Consider the following 7,212-nt stretch of genomic DNA (forward strand, 5'->3'; position numbering starts at 1 on the left):
CTCCCCTGGCTCCATCCCCAAATCTCCCAGAATTTCCCGACAGGGACCTGGCAGCCCTATGGCCATACCATGTAAACGTGGATTTGCAGGTTAGCCTGCCAAAGTTTGGGACCCCCCCCCCCCCCCCCCACTTTCAACACAACTCAGACTTAGGCCAGAATGAAGTTAGGCGTTTCAGTGGCTTGATTTAAGAGGTTTTTACTTGCCACCAATCTCCTGCTGGAGTCTGAAGTGGCGGCACAGATATACTTCTTGAAGGTCTGAGAGAGGGGTTCGAAAACAAATCCCTGCCTCTTGCGCAAGACGTTTCAGAGAAGCCAGGAGAAACAGGTTTAACATGCTGAGATGTCAATCCAGTTGTATTTATTTTATTTATTATTAGACTCCTATACCACCCCTCCCTGCCAGCCGACTCGGGTTTTACCCTTTCAAACTGCATTCCCAGGTACTTCGTTGTGAGGGTGGCACCTAAATGCCATCTATTTGTTTGTTTATTTATTCGGATTTTTATACCGCCCTTCCCTATGGCTCTGGGCAGTTTACACAGAACGTTGTACAAAATTACATAGAACACTATAACAATCTGTCAGGTAACAATCATAACATAGCATGAACAACAACACTGACATATCCCTGGGGAGGTCAAATTGTTCAGTCATGGAAGGGGCATCTGAGAGGGGGGACCAGCAGATGTTTTGAGTCGGTCGACCTCAAGTTAATGCCTGGTGGAGGAGCTCCATTTTGCAGGCCCCGTGGAACTGTGGAAGTTCGGGAGATGCAGGCCAGAACCAACCCACTGATCTGAAAGAGCTACAACAGGAGTCTGCATTCCCCAGCAACATGCTACCCTTCATTAACAGCTCCAGTCCTCTTTGTATTCGGAAAGGTAAGAAAACCTGATGGGACTATGTCAGCAAAAGTTATTATCTTGGAGACCAGACGACCCTTTCCAACTGCTGGTGGTTCAATGACAGCGAATGGGCTTGCCCTGAGGCAGGGGTCCCCAACATGAGACCCGCAGACACTTTTCCTGGTGCCTGCCAAAGGTTTGCAAAAAGCAGGCGGGACTAGGGTAGCCTCCTGCAAATGGGGGGTTCCGATTGGCCACTGGCGATCTGAGGGACTGTGCAGACTAAAATAACATAGCTTCAGTGGCAATCGCCACTGCAGTGCTCATCTTATTCTCCTTACACACTCCTTTTGAGAATTGCTGGCTTGTCTATATCCCACTTTTGACTAGGAGGAGTCAAAGTAGCTGAGAGCTCTGAGAGAACTGTTCTGTGAGAACAGTCCTGAGTGAACTGGGACTGGCCCAAGGTTACCCAACTGGCTACATATGGAGAAGTGGGGAATCAAACCTGGTTCTACAGATTAGAGTCCACTGCTCTTAACCATTCTACCACGCTAGTGCATACTGTGCATGTTTAAAAATTACTTCTCTCTTCTCCTGCACTTGCATTACTTTTCCATGATGGCCTCCTGCGTGTGTCTCCCTGTTTCACAGCCATTTTGTGGTTGAGCCACCCATCTTAGATAGTCCAGGCGAAGCCCGATCTTGTCAGATCTTGGAAGCTAAGCAGGGTCGGCCCTCCAAGAAATACCAGGGCGGTGATGCAGGGGCAGGCAATGACAGACCACTTCCAAATGTCTCTTGCCTGCCAGCCAGACAATCTGAGAATCCCATGGCTACACTACACACATGATGATGATGGTGATGTTATCCGTTCAGTCGTGTCCGACCCTCAGTGATTCTATAGGGAAGTCTTTGCCGTGCGCAGTCTGTGACTGCTTCTTTTAGTTGGTACATGGTCATCCCTGTATCGGCTTTGATCGTGTCGAGCCAGCAGATCCTTTGGCGACCAGGTTTCCTTTTGCCGCTGACCATGCCGAGCATTAATGATTTCTCTAGCGAGTCTGATCGCATGATGTGTCCAAAGTAAGTGAGCTTTAGCCGTAATATCTTGCCTTCTAATGACATAGTTGGTTTGCTCCTCTCTAAAACTGTCTTGTTGGTAACTTTGGCTGCCCATGGGATTCGCAGCAGTCATCTCCAACACCATAATTCGAAAGCATCTGTTCTCCTCCTGTCTTCCTTCTTCAGGGTCCAGCTTTCGCATCCATAGGTTGTTATGGGGAAGACAACAGCGTTGACTGGCCGGCACCTTGTATTAAGGCTGATATCCTTACTCTTCCATATTCGGTTCATGCCTAACTTTGCATTCCGGCTCAGTGTTATTCGCCATTTGATTTCACGGCTGCATCCACCACTTTGATTGATCATAGAGCCAAGAAAGATGAAATCATCAATACATTCAATATTCTTGTTGTTAATCGTGCCTTTGGTGCTACTGCCAGTAGTGGTCATGATCTTGGTCTTTTTGATATTTAGATATAATCCCATCTTTTCACTTTCTTCTTTCAGTCTCTTTATCAGGGTCTTCAGATCATGCTCCGATTCAGCAAGGAACACTACACACATGGCGTATGATAAAACATAAAGAAATGTCGTTTCCCCCGCTAGATAATTCCAAAGGTGCGTGCAGACTCAAAAAAAGTTGCAGAACCCTAACCTAAGGGAACTGGAGCCAGGCCTCCTGCACAACTTAAGGATGTCGGGAGCTTCCCAGACTAAAGTATATTGGCAACAAATGACACCCCTGGATCTAAGAGCCATTGGAGCTTACAGCAGTGACCTCTGTAGTACCACTTTCGTATTTGAAAACAGAACTCATGTACGCAAGCTCAACCTCTCCAGCACTTTCTGAGAGCCAGTGTGATATATTATTATAATTACCCTCTTTTCCCTGGATGGCTCAGGGTAGGTAGCAATGGGTTTTCAAAAACCATCTATACATACACATTTACATAAAAACCATCATGTAGATTAATGTAAATTGAGGTTTTAAAAAATGTTTTTAAAAGCTGCTTCCCCTTTGATTGAAATGAGTGGTTAAGAGCGGCAGCCTCTAATCTGGAGAGCCGGATTTGTGATAGATGAACTGGCCAAACTATTAGACATGAATGTGGAAGATCTGGAAGATCAAGTTGACAAAGCATTCTGGGTTAACTCTGTATATGCAAAAGATAAACCTCCTGGAGACTGTCTTGTCCAGTCTACAACAAGGAGTATTAAATATCAAATTCTGCAGGAGCACTATAAAATATAATTTTGTGTTGTAGGAGAACGCATTAAAATTTAAAGGAGATTCCAGCAAGGCTTCTGAGGAAAATAAAATTTACAGTCGCCTACCTTTTCTTTCCCCACAACAGACACCCTGTGGGACTGAGATAGCTCTGAGAGGACTGACTGGTCCAAGGTTGCCCAGCTGGCTGCATGCTGAGGAGTGGCATGATAAAGAGTGTGGCATGATAAAGAGAATTTGTGAGAAGAGCCTCACTTCAGATGTGAAATAGGTACAAAACTAGGTTAGCATTTTTTAAGGACACGAATTTAGAAATGTATAAAAGTCAATGGAGATTATTTTGGAATTATATAGGGAAAGTGTACGTTAATTTGGACGGGGAAGAGTCAGGTGAGATTTAAACAGGAAGTTCAGGATTTTTTAAATGTATCTGTCTGCAAAAATTTTCCAGTAAGCGTGTATGAAGTGGTACTGGAAGTTTAAATCCGTTAAATTGGTAGACTATGAGATTTATGTTAATTTGGAAATGTATATATTACTAATAATGTTTCTAATAAAATTTAAAAGAAAGGTAGGCAACTGTAAACCCTCTGAGATGCCTTTGGGTAATAAAAAGCAGAGTACAAAAAAAGAGCTCTTCTTCCGAAGTTATTTTTTATACCACACTTTTCACTAGCGCAAAGGAGTCTCAAAGCAGCTTAAGAAGAAGAGTTGGTTCTTATATGCCGCTTTTCTCTACCCGAAGGAGTCTCAAAGCAGCTTACAGTCACGTTCCCTTTCCTCTCCCCACAAGACACCTGTGAGGGTGGTGAGCTGAGAGAGCCCGGATATCACTGCTCGGTCAGTTTTTATCAGCGCCTGGCGAGCCCAAGGTCACCCAGCTGGCTGCATGTAGGGGAGTGGGGAATCAAACCCAGCATGCCAGATTAGAAGTCTGCACTCCTAACCACTACACCAAGCTGACTGTCTTTTACTTCTAAATGCAGCAGAACAAGAGAGTGGGCACATTCTAGCACTTCAAGTTGCACTTGGCGGTGTAATTTTGAATGTAATATGTACAAAAATAGTCACCCTTCAAGGAAAAAACACCAACACCACCACCACAAACTTATCAGCAGGCGAATGTCAGCTATCTTTCCATTGTGCTGTAGCTTTTTTTCTATGCAAGAAATCTGCCATTTGATGCATCATTAATATATCCAAATCTCACTATGGTTCTATCTGTGGATACTTTAATTCAGAGACTGGAACCATGAACAGATGAGAATGATCTTTCCATAAGCCAGAGAAAATGCCCAGTTTTCAGAAAAATCTGAACCCTAAGGAAAACTACAGATTAGAAATTTATAAAATAGAAACCAAGCCTGTACTTTTAAGAAATGGGTGCCCTTTGAGTGGTCATTACTGGATTTGCTAGGCAACAGCAATTTGCTAGCCTTTAAACATTGGTTTCTGTCAGTAAAAGGGAGACCACCTCCCAGTCCACCTTGGCACTTGACAGAAATAGTATGAGATAAATTTGTCCCCAGAACTCAAGTAATCATTTTGCAGTTTGGACTTCTTGTCCAGTTTGGATCTCAGCATGGAAGATAAGCTATGTGCTATAGCTTGAAGGTTGACCATCTTGGCCTGGAAAGGTCAAAATAGCCAGTTGCAGTTTCTGGGAGGATCAGGAGTCCTCAAGTCCTGCCGAATAGTCGGTAGCCCCCAGTCTCTACCATATTCTCTGCAGGTGCCAGAGAATTTGAAGGGAAGATTCAGATCAGACTTCACAGAAAGCAGCAACAGCCTATGGCCCCCAAAGAGCTCTACGCTCTACTGCTACCAACCAGCTAATGGTCCTTGGCCCAAAGAAGTCCGTTTGGTCTCGAACAGGGCCAGAGCATTCTCTGTTCTGCCCCCCATCTGGTGGAATGAGCTCCTGGAGGAGATCAGGGCCCTGATGGAGCTTAAACAGTTCCGCAGGGCCTGCAAAAGGGAGCTCTTCCACCAGTCATTTGGTTGAGACCAGACATAACCAACAGTGACTGGGCCCCTGCTCTCCCCCCCCCCCCCGGCCCCGGCCCCTCTCAGAACTCCACCAGAGTGCTCTGGACCTGTGGCATTGTTTATACTGTTATATTGTTAGAACTATTAGTTATTAATATTGTACGGTTATTCATAAGTTATAGACTGTTTCATGTATTGTTTATTGTTCTTATGTTCTATGTAAACCGCCATGAGCCTCTGGGGAGAGCGCTATATAAATATAATTTTTTAAAAATAATAATAATAAATAAATATTCACCCGTGCTGTCCCTTCTCCCACATTTATTTTGGTGATAGGGGTGGCAATTTCTGCCTGTTCCCCCTGCTGCATCCCCTCACATGTTCGATGACCTTCAGGAACAAAATTTGGGGGACATGGCCGTAGGCTACAGCAAGAGATTGGAAATTCATATTCAGCTAGAAGTCCACTGATCCCACATCATTTCTGCCCCAGCTCAACTATTTCTGGGAACTAGACAGAGCATGCCTATCACTGGCTACTGGCTACCCATTTGTTATTCAGTTCAGTTGAAGGGACCTGCCTTGGCTCCTCCAATCTTATTTATTTTTAGATTTATATACCGCCATTCCCTGGAAAGTCTCACAGCGGTTCACAACAAACATTAAAATCACCACAAAACGCCATAATTCCCATTTTACAACAACTATGGCATTCTAAAGCTTCCAACCCCACCTTGTTCTGTCAGAGGCCGTACCGTCAATTCCATGAGAGAGGGAGCTGAACAGATGGATCTTGGGGATCCAAGATGGAACCTGGGGCTCTGCCCTGGCCTCAACCATACGCTTGGCAGAAGAGCTCCGACTTGCAGGCCCTGCCGAAAGCTGGTAATTCCAGCAGGGCCCTCAGCTCTTCCGGGAGCTCATTCCACTAGATTGGGGCCAGGACCGAAAAAGGGTGTTCATCTTCATGGATTATCTCTCCCAAGTATGACAAATTATGCCCATAAGGGCTTCTGCAGGCACCAACTTTGCAAATGGACAAAATCAGCAACAGTCTGTCCAGGAGCTTCTGCAAACAAGGTGGCTTTGACTTATGAAATCTTGTTGGTCTTTTCGGGGTACTGGATTCAAATCTTACTCTTCAAGGACGATTCAGACGCCAAGATGAAGAACAGTCCCAATTACCCATGGGGTAAGGGGCAGCGGGGCTCTTCTGAGATTAGAACCTCTTCAGAGAACACCTTGTTCTCTCACTGCTCTGGTAGACAGGGCCATTCATGCATTCTCACGTCTCTGAAACAAGTTCTGGTCCTGCTGCAGCTACATGCTCAGAATAGTTTAAAAGCCCCTATACCTATAGGAACGTGAAGTTGTGTGACTTGACCGTGGATGTGAGCAGCGAGGGTCTTGGGGGTGGAAAGGAGGGGTTTGGGAGAAAGTCACCATTCAAATTAATGAAACGTAACTAGAATTTATTTCAGTTGTAACAGCATGTCATCTTTAATGGACATATTCAACCAGTAACTGGATCAAGTAATCCCCGCCACTTTGCGTATACAAAAATACTCCCCGCCCACTCACCCACCCACCCTCCTGCCCCACCACAAAGTCAACGGAGGTCAATTCCAGATGCTGCTACTAGCTTCTGCCCCCACCCCCAAATATATCATGGTTATCTAATACTGAGAGTTTCTTTATGCAAAGTCCGGAGATTGTTGTACGGAGCCACTGGCGGTTGACATACCTGCAGCTGGGTCGGCTCAAATTGCATTGCCTCCCACACCCCCCTGGTGCAAATTTCAAACGAGTGAAGTGCTGATGACCATTGCTGAGAACCTCACAAGTCCAGAGTTGGCACAGGCGCTGCTTCGCAAGCGACCGAGAAGCTCCGGCAGTACTCACACGAAGCATTCACACCCCGATTTCCAAAGACAAAACGTTTCTCTCCCCCACCCCCACAAACAGCCCAGTTTGCAGCACGCCGAAACGGAAGGCAAACGCTTCGAAGGGAAGTTTTTCACATCCGAGCCGTACCCAGCTGGAGGAACACAACTGAATGACATTGCAAGTACAAATAAGC

Source organism: Paroedura picta, chromosome 7 (assembly GCF_049243985.1).
Source record: "Paroedura picta isolate Pp20150507F chromosome 7, Ppicta_v3.0, whole genome shotgun sequence".
In the NCBI taxonomy this organism is placed as follows: Eukaryota; Metazoa; Chordata; class Lepidosauria; order Squamata; family Gekkonidae; genus Paroedura; species Paroedura picta.